At 35.8% G+C, this 19,918-nt stretch overlaps 1 long non-coding RNA gene across 1 annotated transcript; it reads left to right on the top strand.

The window, feature by feature from the left end:
* Positions 1-1,442: 1,442 nt before the first annotated feature.
* Positions 1,443-12,750, top strand: LOC118500568. The gene is made up of 4 exons (XR_004903140.1): positions 1,443-1,723; positions 8,048-8,193; positions 10,404-10,595; positions 12,092-12,750. It is a non-coding gene; the product is annotated as an uncharacterized LOC118500568 (long non-coding RNA).
* Positions 12,751-19,918: the final 7,168 nt, after the last annotated feature.

The raw sequence follows: 19,918 nt of genomic DNA, 5'->3' as shown, positions 1-19,918 counted from the left end.
ATATATAAGTATATATAACAATAAATATATAAATTACATATACACACATATAAATATATGTATATTTATGTGTATTAAATATATATATAGAGAGAGAATATGAAGTCCCAGTGGGACGGTGGGCCAGTTCATGTAAGGACCTATTGGCTATTTGCACATTTACTCCAAGAAAGAGGAAAAACAATTAATGGATTTTATGTCATGAATGGAATGAAATATCTCCCTTATAATAGAATCACTGAGGCCCCTTTGTTGAGAATAGAGTGAAGAAGGCATGAACACATTGGGGGAACTTTTTCCAGAACTATTGAACTGATGCAGATTAATGGGCTAAGGTGGAAGCAGTGGTGGTGATGAGATCCCACGAATACTATTTTGAGGGTAGGAGCGATCAACAGGATCTGATGAGGTAGGTAGACATGAACTATAAGAAAAAATCTAGGATAATGCCAACATTTTGGGCTTGAACAACTGGGAAGATTTACTGGATAGATGAAGCTGAGAAAAGGCAAGTACCTGAATATTCTGCTGAGGTTTAAGAGAAGCATCTAATTCAAAATTGATTCTTCTTTGCCAGGCCAAGAACACCTGTGGGATGTTTGTTTAACAAACAATGGCATAGAATAGATAAATACATTTTATCCTGTGAGAAAAGGGGAAACCTTTTCATCACTCAGTACAATACAGGCATACCTCTTGTTACTGTGTTTTGCTTTATTGTGCTTCACAGATGTTGCATTTTTTACAAATTGAAGACAAGACCTTCCACCACTAAAAGGATTATGACTCACTTTATTCAAGTCTGGAACGGAACCTGCCATATCTCTGAGGTCTGCCTGCACCAAACAAAACTCGGGAGAGATTCAGGCAGCTTGCATCTCTCCAACACTTCAACAATTCTCTTGTGAAAGGCTCCTGCATAGCTAAAATTTCCACCTGATTCCTTTTATCCTTGAATATTTTCATCTTCCAAGATGCCAAAAAGCTGTTTGAACAAGCACAGCATAGTCACAAATGGGACACTCTGTGGTGTAAATGCCAAAAGGGACTACTCCTCTTTAATTGCATTGGTTACTATTAGCTGGCAGTCAGACAGTACTTACCCCACCTGCTAACTGATCTCAAACTAAGTTTAGACAAAAAGCAAAGGTGTTTCAGCTGTTAACAATAGTCATTGATTAACCATTTTCAGAAGAGCTTCTAACTATTCATTGAGACTTTATTGTTACTATAAATGCATTTGAGAACCTACCAAATGCTAAGAGTACAAAAATGGCATAAAAAGCAGCTACTGCTATTGAAAGGATTATGATGCATTAAAAGAAACAATTTTTTTCAGGTTTCTACATTTGTTCAAAGTTCTAGTGTATACTTTACTGTGCTAAGGGGAGAGAGGATATGAAAGGCAATACAGGAAACAGAAGAAAAAGATAATATGTTTACATGAAGAAAATGTTCACCTAAAGGCTTCTAAGTGATGTTTTGATAAAAATGGTTTATCTGTGAGATCCAGTTCTATCAATGAAAGTTTGTTTCCACAAAATTTGCTGTTTAAAAATAACCCATTTAGAAAGACATAGCAACAGCAAATATTCCTTACGTCTTTCTGAACAGGTTACTTTTAATATGTAGAAAGGACATTCATGCATTTTTGAGTGATAGAAACAGAAGTTAGAGTGATACGAGAAGCAAAAGAAGGAAGTAGAATGAAAGCGCCACGAAGGTAAGGACTATGACTGCCAATTCCCCGGAACTCAGGAGGGAGACTAACACACAGCAGGCACTCTGCAGCAAGTATTCCCTGGAGGGATAGATGGATAAACGGGTGGGTGGATGGCTGACTGAAGATGCGAATAAACTGAATGAAGGTATTCAAAACTGCAGTTGTGAAATTAGGCTAAAAATCTTTATTTGGGATATGGAAGTGGAGATTGTTTCTTTCATTAGTGTCGGAACTATGAGTCTTATTCTCTGGTTCACAATTTCCTCATCTAGTATAAAAAGTGGATATTTAAGGTCATTTCTAGTTCTAAATTAAAATACTTTAAAATGGACAACAGTGTGGGAGTGGGGCACAAGGGGATAAATGGTAATGAAAAAATAAAATTAAAAATTTTAAATAATGATTTAAATTTTTTTTAGCATTGTATTCAGTCATGGTTCATCTTTGAGCCAGTCGCTTGGTAATCTATTTTTAATAATGAAAATATTAATATAACTTACTTCATACTTTACTAATTAAATATTCAAATTTAACAATCCTACAAGGTAAGATTCATATGTGCCTCATTATTTAGATGAGGAAACTCAGGTGTAGACAGGTAAGTATTTTGCCCAAAGTCATACAGAAGAAGGTGCTAGAGCTACAACTCTGGATCAGATCCATTTGGTCCTGATTTCCATACTGTTAACTATCATATACTATCCTACACAGCTTCTCCTATAAGAATGGCCTTTGTGGGAAGGATCCATTGCTTGAGAAGAGGTTCAAATTTGTTTCCTTACAGTGAGGCTGGTCATCAGTGTTGCTGGGCTGGACACAGCATTACAAGTAAGAAATTCCACTAAGCATGAAGCAAGGCAAAGGTACATATCCTTTGTCAGTATGGCCAGGAGTCAGCCACAAGACAAGAAGACAGACAACAGGACACAAAAAACTAAGATATGGGGCATTCTGGAGCAATTAAGAAGTGGGACAGTTTGAAATTCTGGACAAGTGAGCAGAAATCACATAGTATATTAAAATAGAGAGGGCCAGAACAACTGCAAGCAGGAGAGCAGAGAATATTACAGTATTCATCCACCTTAATCACTGAAGCATATCCTCCTCATGGAAATGTTTCACCATTGCATATAGCAGACACCAATTCTGGATGGAGGGTCCAGGCACAGCACGCAAAAGCAGAATTGGCAGCTCTGAGCTAAGGAAACAGGGATTAGCAGTAGCTGATGGTGAGCAGCTCCTGACACCCTAGCAGGCATTCTTAGCTCTTGAGAGATTCACTATCTGTTCAATACCTTTTACAAGGGAAAATTTGTTCTGAAACATATATTGTAGCTTCCCAGTTAGACGAGTGCAATTATGGATTGCTGGAGTTTTTTGTCCCCTTACTCGAGGAAAAAGGAATTCATAGCAAATATATATTGATGTCATTTCTGGGACTTTCTGTTCTCTACTCCCCTGACCCCCTCCCCACATACACTTACTCACTATTGATATAATTCTACTTTCGTACTGCTACCTTGAAAGTTGCTGGTATTTGTAAGACACTAGGATAGGTGGAGGATACAAGAAGGTGAATGAGCTATTATAACTGTCTCTGAGAAGTTCACAGCCTATATGAAAGAGAGGTACATAAATCAATAATCTCAGCTAACAAGTATGGATACTGCAATGAGGTACAGAGTACTTATAACAAGGCAGGTGCTATTATATTTACTATATGTATTAACTCATTTAATCCTCAAAACCACCCTATGTGTAGGAGCTGTCTTATACTCAGTTTAGAGATGAAGAAACTGAGGCACTGTAGGGCTAAATAAATCACTCAAGTTCACTCAACTGACAAGAGTCACACCAGGAACAACATGGCTCCTGAGCCTGGCTTTTAAAGATAATGACACTCATTTTACCTTCTCACAGGCAAACAAAAAAAGGCTGTACACAACTGTAAGGGTGAGAACAGAGATGTGAAGATGGCAAGATGATCACAGGAAAAGTGTGGATTTGGAATGGAGTTAGGTGGGGTTCTGTCAACTTTCCTATGACTTCGGACAAACTTCTCAATTTTTCTGGGTCTTATGGTGGGGGCAAAAGTAGGTTTACTGTTGTAAATAGATGAAACAGAATTTATTCTTGTATTATTATTTATTAATTATTGTATTATTTTCCATATGAACAATTATAAGCCTGCTTTTGCCACACCCTGTATAGGACAAGACCCTTGCATGTATAACTATTGTACAGACTTGTTTGATATCATTTGATGCTTCTATTTCTCAGGAATAAAACAAAGCCTACCGAAAATTAAATACTTCACCAATAAGATATTGTTACTTTTTATAATAATTAAAATATGCTAAATAAAATAAGCATACAAGCTTTTTAAAGAATGAAGTGATAAAACAAAATGCTACTGTGTCTTTACAGCTTTAGTCAGAGGGTCACCCCAGCTGCAATGGTTTTGTAGCCACAACTAAAAATCAGTGAGGAAACCTCCATCTGCTCTTGTAGACAAGGTAGTGTTGCCAGGAATGCTGCTGCTGGACAACTATATGACTACCCAGCAGTCATTGTTATTGTAACTGATACATCTCCCTTTCATCTCCCTCCTTTTCTCAGGGAACCCCTGGGATAGAGTGAATGATTATGTAGTAAATAGTTGTATAACAATATTACTACTTAGTTATCCTTGTATCAGAGGTATCAAAGTTGTTTTAATGAAACACCAGATAACCTTAATCTAGATTATTCAAAGGAATGCCTTGCAAGTGGAATGAATAAAGCTCTACTTTACTATTCCTTAGTAAGAAAGTTAACGCAAACTCTCCCTCATGTTCCTTTTCTTGGGTTTACAGACTATAAGACTAAATACTGCAATTTTTTCCCTAAAAGTTAATCAGGATAATCACTAAATCATTTTTTTGTCCATCTCATTTCAGATGTATTTAATCTTGTTTTTTAAAAAATATTTGAGTGCATTGATAAACAACGAATTGTTTTCGGTATTTAAATGTTGGTCTCATCAGAACTGCTTAGTGTAATCATTTTTCCCTTTCATTGTAAAGAGAAATTTTAACATAGCTAGTCCTCAAATACTGTGTTAGTTCTTGACTCCATTATGCCCTTACATTAATTATTTCTAAATTCTCCTGTACATAGGTGTTAAAGTCTTTCTACACATTATTTATGCATTATCTTCCTTTTATAGACTGGCCATTTAAAAAACTATTTATACCCATTGTATTCACCTGATTTTTTTAAGTTAAAGGTCATTTTTGCTCATCTATACTCTTTCAAAATTATTTATTCACCTTTCATCATGTATGTTAGCAGAACCCTTCAATTCAGTATCATCTGCAATTTTCATTAACATACTGTTTGCTCCCATTTCCAGGTGGTTAATGTAGATACTAAACATGACTGTACATAACAATTTCATTCATGACTTGTTTCCTGGGAATAAAGTAACATTAATTATCATTACTCTTTATTTGTAGTTCTATCAATTTTCTGTTGGCATAAGAAGATTCACTGCAACTTACTTTTTACTTATAAGAGTCTACCTCAGATTACTAAAATCAAATGTGTTCTGCCTGCTGCATCTCTCACATTCGTTAATAATAATTCTGTAAAAATTGTGGACAACCTCATTGACCTGTAAAATTAATTTATAAATCCAAGCTATCTTGGAAACACAATGCAGTCATCTTGGACGGGTTTAAAGGTCTACAAAGTTTTTATTTTTCATAATATTTCTGGTGTTCTTAAAGTCTGTCTGAAAAACACCATTTATATTTAATCTGCTAATATTAATTCCTAGACTACTAAGACATACTTGTGTTTTTTGTGATGTGACCATAAATATACCCTCAATAGAATTCATTTGATTTTCCACTCTAAGTTTTACTTGTCTTCTAATCTGAATGATTGTGTGAAGTATTTCTTCTAGTTGAGGCAGAAAAAAAGAGGGAAGTATGTTATGTAGTTACTTACAGTGCAGTTGTATGTATAACAAAATGGATATTCAGACAGCAAATACTAATAAAATCTTTGTTTTGTTGATATTGTTTTTAGGTTGGCTATAATTTTTACTGGTTGCACATAGCATGATAATTAATAAACAATTTGTTCTATGTCCCCTATAGTCCAGAGATGAACATCATCTCATCTCAGGTCGTATAGAAAGGATAACTGAAATGGCAATGTCTCCTACATGACTGCCAAGACTTTCCTAACACAGGACTTGAATCACATGGTTATGAAGTCCCATAATACCAAAATATATTTTATTAACCACCAAATCATCTAGCTTCCTCGAACATTTTTACCATTACACATGAAGAAGTTTATCATGGGCCCTGGCTGGCATAGCTCAGTGGATTGAGCGTGGGCTGTGAACCAAAGCATCAAAGGTTCAATTCCCAGTCAGGGCACATGCCTGGATTGCAGGCCACGGCCCCCAGCAACTGCACATTGCACATTGATGTTTCTCTCTCTCTCTCTCTCTCTCTCTCTCTCTCCCCCTCCTTTCCCTCTCTAAAAATAAATAAATAAAATCTTAAAAAAAGAAGTTTATCATAGTAGTAATTATTTTCCTATGTCCCAGTATACCTCCCCAAGCTTATTAGGCTAACTAATCAAGCACATTTCATTCCCTTTTTTGGGATGAGGAGGACTAAGGCACTGTGGACAAATGAGAGAATAAGAGAGACTTGCTGGGAGATTTGAGAAAGGAGTCCCTTCTCAGGAATTCAGTAACTTCTTTCTTTACTCCCTGACCTCTCTTGACCACTCCCCACATCCCCAAGCCTTGTGGATAGGCCTGACTACCACTGGCAGCAAGCTTGTCACTATGGGGAAGCACCTAAGAAATCTGAGTGCCAGCTGCCAAATAGAAAGAATCTGGTCCTTATGATCCCCCTGAACTGGTGGAACAACTCAGGACCTAGCCTGAAGCGCAGCATAGCTGACTCTGGGCGTGGTCATTTACAAACACACAAATGACCTTCCTAATTAAGTCTATCCAAGGAGTATATCTGGTACATAGAGCCAAGCCTCCCAATTAATTAGACATTAAGCATTTGGTTTGTAAGTTTCAACTAAGTATGTGTGAAAGTTTTGTATAGATTCGGTAACTAGATCTAAGTTTAAATTTAAGATTTTGATCTTAATATATATTCTAAACACAAAGGCCTATTAAGGGGCCTTTTTGGAACCAGCCCAATGGCAGAGAGCTAGCAAGTGAAGAGTCAGGATTCAAGTCCAGGCGACCTGGCTGCAGAGCCCTCCTTTTATCCATTACACTGCAGTGCCTCCCAGCGAATTTTGACAGGTGTGCTTACAATACAATGGAACAAAAGCAGGTAATACCTGAAGAAATGCAAGAAAAAGAGGTTCACAGAGAATGGAGGGCTCATTAATGTGAAAGAGAATAAAAATAAAATACAAGAAGAACAAAAATTAAGCCTTTGTATGAATTGAATTCTACTGATGAAAAACCAGGTATTTTAGTACTCACTGGAGTAGTGATCTTGGGTAGTGACTTAAATAACAAATGGGAAAATGGGGAAAAGCAAAAATGTCATACATTTAATATCTGAGGTAACTAAAACTATTATTATTATTAATAATTTTACTTTACCTACATCACAGCACCAAAATGGAACATATTTCTCCCTTAAATCTTCTCTATGTTTTCTCCAAAATCATATGTTCTCTGAAAACCTTCCTAATCTCTCAGTATCTCTATATACAGTATGTCTATGTAGTAACAATATACATGTTGGAAGAAATCTGTCAGTATATCCTAAACTTGAATCCAAATTTCCTTTAACAAAATGTTCCAGCCAAACCTTTCTTTCATACAAGGATGTCTGACTATCTAAAAAGAAGGAATAAGGTTTTTCAAGATGACTTCAATAGTGAGCTACAGTGAAGGAAAAGAAAGTCAGGAAAGAGATGAGCAGACAGAAATCTCATTACAGCATGGTTTAGGATTATCATTCCTATTAGACCAGTGTGAAATCTGAGGCCAGGAAACATTTTAAAGCACTTTCCTACAGACTTACAAGCAATAATTATGCTCATTACAGCCCAGACTGTTGCTTTTAGAGGGGGGTTTATCCTTTTTCAATAAAGTAACTATTATTGCCTTCCATGGAGAAAAGCAAAACAGAATAGGAGAAATATTTTGGGAGAGGCAAAAGCGTATAGTTAAAATTTCTTATCTCATATGGCTGAGTCTTTGGGTTGAACTAACCTACAGAGTAATTCGATTATTTGCTTAATGAAGTGAAGTGACCTGCAATTGTCATAATTTTCTAGGAAAAATGTGACTTTGTAACGTGGTGCTGTTGAACATGCTGATTTGTGATCTGGACTTAATGAAGAACTACCAAGCTGCTGAATTTATACTACACTGATTATTTCAAGAAACATTTTCAAGTGCCTACGCTGTATTACTCACCATGGTAGGTGCCAAAAAATATAAGAATAGTAAGTACTATTAATTGAATATCCTTTGAGCTAAGTGCTTTTTACCTATATTATCAAATGTCATCTTTACCATGACACTTCATGGTAAGTGATACTACCCACAAGCTTTGTTTTATTTCCACTCTTTGAACTTTTCTACTTTCATATAGCTTGTGTGGAGAAGATCTGGCTTAAATCCATAGCAATCTGACTCTAAATACTGTACCCTTTATATGGTTGCATCCACACTCTTTCTGGCTTATAGAAAATGTAAATGCTTATGATCACATAAGTTACATTTAGCAGGGAGGAAAAACAAGTAAACAGTGATAACGCAATGAAGGACATGGAATTGTGGTGTGTGTATTTTAATGTTACACTCATTATGTTTATATAATAGCCCATTTAATAATTCACAACTCACACACCAGTTTTCTTTCTTGGCCATACCCCCAAGGCCACTTTGTATAATTTGTAAAAAGCTTGTGTTCAGGGAAGGTGTTTAACAAAGTAGCTATGTTCCATGTGTGAAGGATGGATGATCAGCTCATCTTTGATACTTTCAGCTAACATAAATTTGAAGATTTAAACATTTATGACTATCATTAAATATGTGGCAATGTTAGCATTTAAATTGTGAACTTACATGTATGTGAGCTATTATCTGTGAACCAAGAACTTAGAACAATTTAAAACCCAAACTTTACTTTGTAAGACTTCTAAATAAAAAATAGATATGTTTTAGTCATGCATTTATATTATATTAACATTCAGTTTTTATTCACTTTTTAAAATGTTTCATTTTTCCACTGGGAGAAATTGCAAAATGAATTCAATAACAATAACACCTATGGAGCTCTTACGATGTGTAAAGCAGTTTTCTAAGTATTTTGCATATATTGCCTCATTTAATACAAAAAAAACCTCTGAGGAAGCTAATATTTTTACTCTCAATTTACAGAGGAAAAAAGAGACTAAATGATTTGCCTAAGGTCACCCAGATGCTGAGTTGCAGAGCTACGATTCAAACCAAAGTCCTCTGGTGCCATGCTTCTGCCCTTAACCCTTGTCACCTCAATGCTTCTCCGTGGGCGAGAGGTGAATACGGTATACAGAGTGCTGAGGGCTGTGCCACCACTCTTGAGTGACTTAGAATCTAATTGCCAAGAACACAAGAAAGAGAGCTACAACATACCACCATCTAAATTCATATGTGTTAAGTTAATTTTAAAGAAGTACCAATAACAGAAAGGGAAGATGTACCAATTAATTTTTATTGCCAGTATATACCATACAAGGAATATATTTTGATCCATATGAATTGCCTGAGAGTTCAATGAAATAGTAGTAGCATCCCCATTGTACACTCAAAGACTAACTATCTTGTCCAAACCCATGAAGCAGATGATGAGTGGTGTTAAGCCATCGTACTCAAAGTGTGTTCTATGGACAAACAGCATCAGCAGCCCCAGACATTTGTCAGAAGTGCTAATTCCCAGGCCCAACTCAGACCTGTTGGATTATAATCAGCTTTTTGGTTTAATTTGTGTTTCAATCCACTTTCTAGGTGATTTTTGTATGCACTTAAGTTTAAGAATCCCCCAGCTAATAGGTATGAGTTCTTCAACGTCTGTGAGATTTGTACAATGACAACCCTCATTCTTGCCACTGTACCGTTATGTGATCTGGACTAGTTGAGAGAGTTCCCTGAAGGAAATAGAGATAAGAGCTCTTGTTTGAAGGATGCATGAAATACGGGTGAGTGGAAAGGATAGAGAGGCATGACAATAGGGGCTATTGACTGCACATGTCTCCCCTGGTGGTTGCCATGTTCATATTCGCCTTCTAGCTATAATTATTTCACCCACAACTCTTGTTTAGGCTTACTTATTGGACTAAGGGTGGGTACCTGATACAAAGGTGGGCCATTTGCAATCTTGTCAGTAATAGTGAAGAGACTTTGCATGAAGTGCTCTGCCAGTGATCAATACTGGTAATTAACTAAGCCAATTATTTTGGATTTGGACTATGGACTATGGAGGGAGAATTATCAGTGGGTAGCAAGAATAATGGAATAGACATATCACAATAGGCATATACAATATAAGAAGTCAAAGCAGCAAGTTTTCACTAGATATTTTTACCCAATTTTTTTTTTCTTTGCTACCTTTTTCTATTTACGAGTATTTTTAAACTTCTTCTCTAGGTACCCTACGTAAGTATAATCTCAGACTATAATAATTTAGGTAACATAAAGAAAAGTCACGGAAGTGAAGGAGCAAGGCATTTGGAGAGAAGAGCTATGAAGCCCAATCTGAATGACAGAGGTCTTTTGTCAGGAAGGACAGGAGACAGGGCTAGTGAGAGGTCCAAAAGAGTGAAAAAAGGTTTTAGGCTAGTAAGTCACGTCCATACTTCCCCTCCTTAAATTCTATTGTTTTTTTTTTTTTGTAATTTTCATCTATTGCAATGCAGCAACAGTACCAAGCCATGAATATTAAATTTTTATGGTGCCAACTTCTTTCTAGAAAATTACTTATCACTAGTAGCAAAGACACTTCCTCCTATGATGAGGCAAAATTGTCCTGAGAAATTCAATCTCTTGCTGCTCCAGTTGTTCAGAGATGCCAAGAAGTTGCTTCTCTGGGCTCATAGTGCAGCCCTGCCCTGGGCCTGTCTCAACCCATTCTCTTCTTTGCCACATTCCTACTGTACTTTCTCCCCTCACCCTGTAAAAATTTTCAAAAAGATAGAAATCATTTATGCTGAGGTATCTCAACATGTTAATAATGATATTTATAGTAAATGTAACCTTTTTTCTTTTTTTATTTTAATCATTGTTCAAGTACAGTTTTCTCCCTTTTACTCCCATTCCAGCCCACCCACCCAACCCTCCCCACTTCCCTCCCATTACCACCCTCCCCTTAGTTTTTGTCCATGTGTCCTTTAAATTTGTTCCTGTAAACCCTTCCCATTCTCCCCTGAAATTCCCTCTTCTCTCCCCTCTGGTCACTGTCAGCCTGTCCTCTATTTCAGTGTCTTTGGATATATTTTGCTTGTTTCTTTGTTTTGTTGTTTAGGTTCCTGTTAAAGGTGAGATCATATGGTATTTGTCTTTCACTGCCTGGCTTATTTCGCTTAGCATGATGCTTTCCAGCTACATCCAAGCTGTTGCAAAGGGTAGGAGCTCCATCTTTCTTTCTGCTGCATAGAATTCCATTGTGTAAATGTACCATAGTTTTTTGATCCATTCATTTACTGATGGACATCTAGGTTGCTTCTAGCACTTAGCTATTGTAAATTGTACGGCTATGAACATCGGGGTGCAAATAAATGTAAACTTTACAAGGTTGTTTAGAGGATATAAGGAGGCTGTGTGCATAAACACAACTCAAATTGATTAGGCCTAGACTTTAGTGGTTGTGATAATATTATTTTTATTCATGGCTCCATTGGGTTTAAAGATTTTAAGTTGTACTGGATTTGCATAGCTAGTAAAAGAGTTTGGAGTTTACCCTCTAGTATCCTTAGTGACAGGCTAAAATCTGACTTTTAGCAATAATTAATCTAGTCATGATAGTGGGACTGGAGAGGGAAAATTGCCAGGATTGGAGGGTTAATTTGGGAATTTACCACCATTTCATACTCAGGTACTTGGCACAAAGGCTGAGTAGTGGCCATGAAAATGGAGAGGAAGAGACAGATAGAAGGCAGCTAGGCTGTTAAAACTCTTAGTTCTTTAAAAAAATTTTTTTCTCACTGCTTTTAGACAGAATGGAAAAGAGAGAAAAACATTGGTTGGTTGTCTCCTGTACATGCCTGGCAAACCGGATGGAACCCATAACCTATATATGTGCCCTGATCAGGGATCTAACTGTGACCTTTTGGTTTCAGGACAATGCTCCACACCACAAGCCACACTGGCCAGGGCAGACCCTTAGTTCTTGGTGACTGCTGGCCTGGCAACAGAGAAAAAGAGTCAGAAGTGACTATGGGTTCAGAACCTGCATCCTTAGGAAAAATGAGTTATTCTCATTTTACCTCTGTGTATAAGCTACACTAAGAGTTTGCTTTTGAATGGGTAATCTATATGATTTTTAAAACATTCTTTTGTTATTTTCTGTGCATACTTTTGGATATTTGGATACTTTTGTTACAGTATAGGCCTTGTTTTTAACTATCTGGATCCAAATCATATCTTCAGGATGAGGTCTTAATATGGTCCTAAGATATGAAGTCTTATTTTGTCCTACAGGTCTAGTTAAAGCAGTGACCCCTTTGAATTAAGACTGTCCATGAAGGAATTGGGAAGAAGAATAAAGTAGATCATCCCATCTCCTATCCTATGCTTTTTAGTTTTTCATGCCTACTACTCTCTTCCATCTTAGCCGTTGACATTAGTGTTTTATTTGCTTCAAAGCAAATCATACCATGCATAGCTACAGAGCTAGGATTATAGAGTGGACTTCAAACAAACTTAAGCAAAGATCCCAAGAAAAGAATTATTTATGTTTTTGTAACCACCACACTTGTACACACATGTGGTGTGTGTGTGTGTGTGAGAGAGAGAGAAACCATAGTTGATTCAACATAAATACTTGGGCTAGCATTCCTAAATTGATTTTAAAACTGATCTATATTTTCTATAAAGATTTTCTATAAAGATACTGGACTACTTTCATCTGCTTTATGCTTTTCTCTAGGGAAGGATGGTGTTAAAACACCACCAAGTAGAATAAGGGGTTTTATGCTGAGGTCTCTACATCTGTAAAATTACATTTTGTAAGAATACCCTAAGGGGATTTTAACTTCTTGCCTTAAAAAGTTAGGTGTATCCATTTTGGCTGTGCATGTCCTGCTTCATGCTCTAATGCAGACAGATTGCCATAGCTTCGTTTTAAGGCACAGGTGTCTGGTGATAAGGTACATTGGCACGTTTCCACTGTTGGCTGAGAACAGGACTTTCTAAAGAATCTGACTTGAATTATTAGTAATGAATAACTTAAATGTTCAACCCCTAGACAGATGGATGAATTCTGCTGTGGTCTTAATATATTCAATGATTTCTAAATTTATATCTATTTCCAGATAATATGACTAACAAACATTCTACACAAGAAAAACTTTACTTGTGCAATAAAAGGAAATATTACCCTTGAAGGTCAAAAGTCAAAACATTCTACCACAAAAATGATTATTAGTTCTCTAAAACAAATAACTTGATTGCTTTTGCATCATTTAAATGTGTCAAAATTTAATGTACCTGAATTTTATAAAACTGTTTATCACATGAGAGTTCTATATGTCACAATTGAAATTTGTGACATCAAATGTATTTAATTGTTATGTCACAGCAGTATGTGTATAAATGCTGAGTTGACACAATTTTTAAGACATGTGTTTTTTAATATACTATTATTTTCTGATTATTTCACGTGAGATTGACTAGCCACATCTATATGGTGTGGATCTGATTGCTTGTGCCTCCATCAAGGTTCCAACCCCGGAGGGTGAGGGGTCCCCACTGATTAGCTCACACATGTCACTGGCCAGGGCAGAAAGCAAGATGGGGAAGTGTAGAGAGTACAATGGGCAAGCAGAAGTGTATTGCACAATGTGGTAAAAAGTAATGGTAAATTCTACAAATTTAATGCCTCATTTTTATTTTTTTCAAATTTATTGAGATATACTTGATATATAACCTTGTGTAAGATTAAGGTATACAATGTGATGATTTGATACACATATATTGTGAAATGATTATCATAATAGGATTTGGTAACACACCCATCACCTCACATAATTACCATTTCTTTTTTGTGATGAAACCATTTACGATTTACTCTCTCTGCAGTTTTCAAGTATATAATACAGTATTGGTAATTACATAGTAATTACTACACCATAAATGATATCTTCAGAGCTTAATAATCTTATAACTGAAAATTTGTACCCTTTGATCAACATCTCCCTATTTCCCCCAGCCCCTGCCTTTGGCACCCACCATCCCTGCCTCTGTTTCTGAGTTTGGCTTTGTACATCCCACATATAAGTGATGCCATGCGGTATGTGTCTTTCTCTGCCTGAGTCATTTACTTATTCTAATGCCCTAAAGGTCCATCCATGTTGCGGCAAATGGCAGAATTACTTCCTTCTCCTGGCTGAATATATTCCATTGTCTATATATACACAAAATCTTCTTTAACCATCGTCTTGTTGACAGACACTTAGGTTGCTTCCTTATGTTACATTATTATGTAAATAATACTATAATAAATATAGAAATACAGATATCTCTTTAAGATACCAATTTTATTTCCTTTGGATATATACAAAGTATTGGGATTGCTGGATCATGTGGTAATTCTATTTTTCATTTTTGGGGAACATCTATACTGTTTCCTATAGTGGCTGCACCAATTTACCATCCCACCAATAATGCACAAGAGTTCCCTTTTCTCCACATCCCTGTCAACACTTACATCTTATCTTTTTGATAATAGCACTTCTAACAGGTGATATCTCATCATTTTGATTTGTATTTCCCTGATGATTAATGATATTGAGGACCTTTTCATATACCTGTTGGCTATTTGTATGTCTTCTTTGAAAAAGAAGTGTATTCAGTTCCTCTGCCCATTTTTCAAATCAGATTTTTGGGGGTTTTCCTTTTTGCTGTTGAGTTATATGAGTACCTTATATTTTCAATATTAACCCCTTACATATATCTGATTTAAAATATTTTCTCCAGTCCTGTAGGTTGTCATTTCATTTTGATGATTGTTGCTTTTGCTCTGCAGAAGCTTTTTAGTTTGATGTAGTTACACTTATTTTTGTTTTTGTTGTTATATCCAAAATATTATTGCTAAGATCAATGTAAGAGAACTGTTTTCCTAGGTTTTCTTCTAGGAGTTTTGTGGTTTCCGGTCTTATGTTTAAGTTTTTAATATATTCTAAGTTGATTTTTGTAACAGGTGCAAAAGAGAGATCTAATGCATTTTCTACATGTGATTTTACAGTTCTCCGGAACCATTCATTGAAGACACTATCCTTTCTCCAGAGAGTATTCTTGACTCTCTTAACAAATGTTAGTTGACTATATATTTGAGGGTTTATTTCTGAGTTCTCAATTCTATTTCATTTTAGTTGTTTGAAATCAAGAAACATGATGACCCAGCATTGTTCTATTTCATGATTGCCTTGGTTATTCATAGACTTTTGTGGTTTCGTACAAATTTTGGGACAGTTATTTCATTCAGTGAAAATAGATTGGGATTTTGATAAGGATTGTTATTAAACATGGCTTAGGTGGAATGGGTATTTTATCCATTTTAGTTCTTTCAACCAACAAACAAGGTATTTATTTCCATTTTCTTGTGCTCTCTATAATTTCTTTCATCAGAGTTTATAGTTCTTAGTGTGCAGGACTTTAACTTCCTTGGTTAAATTTAATTCTAAGTATTTTATTGTTTTTGATGCTATTGTGAATGGGGTATTTTTTCTTTATTTCTTTTTACAGATGGTTTGTTTTTATTGTATAGAAATGCAATGGATGTTTCTATGTTGATTTTGTATCCTCTGAATTTACTGATTAGTTATGAGATTTTTGATAAACTTTAATATTTTCTATGTATAAGATCATATCACCTGCAAACAAAGGCAATTTTATATCTTTCTGATTCAGATGTGTTTCATTTCTTTTTCTTGCCTAATTACTGTCTAGTATTTCCATTACTATGTTGAATAGCAATGGTAAGAGTAGGCATCATTTCTTATTCCTGATATTAAGAGGAAAAGTTTTCAACCTTCAACTATTGATTGATGTTATCTATGGGTTTATCATATATGACCTTTATTATGATGAAATATGTCCTTCTATACCCAATTCGTTGACAGTTTTTAACCATGAAAGAATATTGTATTTTATCAAATACTTATCTGCATCTATTGAGATGATCATATGCTATTTATCTTTCATTCTATTAATATGGTGTCTTATTGATTTGCACATGTTGAACCATCCTTGTATTCCAAGCATAAATTCTATTTGATCATGGTGTATGGTCATCTTAATCCTTTTACTGTGCTATTGAATTAGGCTTGCTAATATTTGTTGAGGATTTTTATGGCTTTATTCATCAGGTATATTAGCCCCTAGTTTTCTTGTAGTGTCCTTATCTGTCTTTGATATCATAATTATGGCCTTGTAAAATGAGTTTTGGAATGTCCTGATTCTTCAATTTATTGGAACAGTTTGATAAGAATTGACATTAATTGATCCTTAAATGTTGGGAGAGTTTATCAGTGAAGCTTTCTGTCTTTGGACCCATTTTCTTGGGAGATTTTTTATTATTAAGTCAATCTCCTTACTAGTAATCAGTCTGTTCAGATTTTCTATTTAATCATGATTCAGTCTTGGTAGGCTGTATGTTTCTAGGAATTTATTCATTTCTTTTAGTTTATCTAGTTTTTTGTCATAATATTGCTCATCATAGTTTTTATGATCCTTTGTATTCCTGTAGTATAAATTGTAACATCTTCTCTCTCATTTCTAATTTTGAGACTTTTTTTCTTAATCTAGCTAGATTTTGTCAATTATTGATTATCTTTTCAAAAAGAACCAGCTCTTAGTTTTATTGATCTTTTGGGTTTTTTCTGTATTTATGATTATTGGTAAATGGACCCCTTTACCATTATATAATGACCTTCTTTGTCTCTTGTACAGTTATATTTTGTTTAATAGTAATACAGTTACTCCTGATTTAGTTTTGTTATTATCTATGTATAATATTTTTTTCCATCTCTTGACTTTGAGTCTGGGGGAGGTGCTTAAAGCTAAAATGAGTCTCTTGTAAACAGCATAAAGTTATGCTTTTTCAAAATCCAACCAGCCATTCTATGTTTCTTGATTGGAGAATTTAATCTATTTACATTTGGAGAAACTATCTATTCATTAACTAATTATTGTAGCTATGTTACTCTGTTACAGAATTAGATATTACAGTATTATGATTTTTACTGTATACTCTGTACCTTTACTGTGTTGCATATTTTTTATATTTTTTCTAACTTTACATTTGCAAATTAGCATCCTTTTGTTTTAGCTTAAAGAAATCCTTTCAGCATTTCTTGTAATGCATTTCCTGTAGTGATGAACTCCCTTAGATTTTGTTTGCCAGGGAAACTCTTTATCTCTCCCTCACTTATGAAAAACAAATGCTGGGTGAAGTTCTTTGTTGGAATTCATTTATTTATTTTCAGCATTTTGAATATATCATCCTCTTCTTTCTTAGTTTGTAAGATTTCTGCTGAGAAAACTGCTTACTCCTTATAGGGGTTTCCTTGTAAATTATAAGCTTTTTTCTTTTCCTTTTACTAATTTTAAGATTCTCTCTTTGTCTTTGATATTTGACAGTTTTATTATAATGTGTCTTGAAAAAGACCTCTTTAAGTTGAGTTTGTTTTGTGACCTATGAACCTCACGAACTTGGATATCCAAATCTCTCCCCATATTTGGGAAGTTCTCAGCTATTGTTTCTTTAAATAAGGTTTCTGCTCTTTTCTCCTTCTGAAACCTCAAAAATTCACAAATTGTTTCTTTTAATGGCACCCCATAGGTTGCATAAGCTTTCTTCACTATTTTTTTTTAATTTTTTGTGCTCCTTTGAGTAATTCCAGTGGTCTTGTCTTTTAATTCAAAGATTCCTCTTTTTTTTTGCAGATCCATTCTTTTTGTCGGTTCTCTTGACTATTTTTTTAAAATCTCTGTATTCTTTAGCTCTAGAATTTGGTTCATTTTTATGATTTCTGTCTCTTAAACTTCTCATTTTGTTCTTGTATTGTTTTCCTGATTATGTTGAATTGTCTTTCTTATAGCTTATTGAATTTTTTAAAAACAACTATTTTGAGTTTGTTATCAGGTAAATTGCAGGTCTCCATGTCTTTGAGGAAGATTATTGTGATTCCTTAGTGGTGTCATTGTTTCTTAATTTTTTGTGTTCCTTGAAGTCTCATGTCACTGTCTTTGCATGTGAAGTAGCATTCAACTCCTCTAGGATTTATTAACTGACTTTAGGAGAGAAATACCTTCATCAGCCCTGCTAGGGATTTTGAGACTTTCTCAAATCTTCTACGGATATGCCTTCTCCACACTTCTTGCTCCCTCTTGTGACAATGTTCTTAAGCTTATATGCCTTCTCTGGGTCCTCCAGTGCAACAGGCTACATGATGAGAGTCTTCTTCTTGCTTTTCCAAGGGGACAGATAAATCTCAATTTTGTGATCTCTTCTTGGCCCACAGATTCAAGCTGGTTTTCTGCATGTGCTCACTAGTTAACTGCCTAAGCTCACTCCCATGGCTGTCAGGACAGTGCACAGAGAACCAGCCATAGCATAGGTGTGTGAATGAGGTATGCAGGATGCTGGGGGTGCCTATGACCCAGTTGGAGGATCCATGGGTAAGGCATCTCCACAGCTTATGGGGGACTTTCTTGATGGAATCCACAAGTAGTTAGTAGAGTCTATGTTACTTTAATACTCTTCGACAGTCCTATCTGCTTCTCTCACAGCCTCCTTCCATCCATGACTTAGCATCCAGAATGGGGCAAGAGAGAACCCACTTGACAGCATCCCACACAGAATGGGAAGCCTCTCACCCAGTCACCTACTTTCACTTTTTTTTTTATGGGAGAAATCATGGGCTGAGGAGATTTCTCTTGGTACTAAACTGTGCACCTCAGGGAAGGGGTGATATGGATAAGCTCACACTGTTCTTGGTTGTTTTTCTTTTTTCTTTTTTTTTCTGCAATACATCCAAACCTGTATTTTTTTCCTCCAGTGGTATGCTAGAAATTCTCCCCTGGAAACATGGACTTCCCTCCATAAAAGTCCTCACCCATGTGTTGACTGTTTAAACAGTGTTCTTCAGGGGCTCCTAGAGCATGGCCAAGATGAGCTGGAGCCAGTTCATGGGCCACTTTGGTGTCCACAGCCAAGGCTTGGGGTCTGTATGTATGGGTGAGTAAGCTTTTGCTAAGTCCTTTTTTTCATATGGTGCGGGACCACACAGCTCCACAAAGGCAGCTTGTCCATGGATGGATACTAAATTATTGTTATTGAGGGGGGAGTTATGATGAAGGGTAACTCATTCAACCATGTAGCTGATTTTACTCCTGTAATGTCTCATTTTAAAGTAAGTTTCAAATGATAGGATGTCTTACTCTGCTTGGGCTACTGTAACCGAATATCATAGACTGGGTGGCTTAAACAACAAACATGTATTTCTTATGGTGCTGGAGGCTGGCAGGCTCAGATCAGTGACTGGTGAGGGCCCTGTTCCTGGTTCACAGAGGGCTGCTCTTTCTGTTTTATTCTTACATGTTGGAGACTAAAGTCTCTGATCTCTTCCAATTCTTTTAAAGGCACTAATCCCATCACAAAGGCTCTACCTTCACAGCCTTATCTAAACCTAATTACTTCTCTAAGGTCCCAGCACCAAACACCATCACTTTGCAGGTTAGGGCTTTGACACATGAATTTTGCAGGGACACAAACATTCAGTCCATAGCACAGGAAAAAAAAACATCTGTCATCACCATTTATCAGAATGCTTTCTAGAAGATAAGCAGTATCTTCTTATCTAGTAGACTTTGTTTGTCTCCTTCATTCTAGACTGAGCATATGATACTGCTAATGAATGAAAATGAAAAACAGCTTAGCAGGG

The sequence above is a fragment of the Phyllostomus discolor genome, chromosome 1 (assembly GCF_004126475.2).
Source record: "Phyllostomus discolor isolate MPI-MPIP mPhyDis1 chromosome 1, mPhyDis1.pri.v3, whole genome shotgun sequence".
Lineage (NCBI taxonomy): Eukaryota > Metazoa > Chordata > Mammalia > Chiroptera > Phyllostomidae > Phyllostomus > Phyllostomus discolor.
Note: the sequence above shows the minus strand (reverse complement) of the source record. Positions and strands in the feature narration are given on the sequence as shown.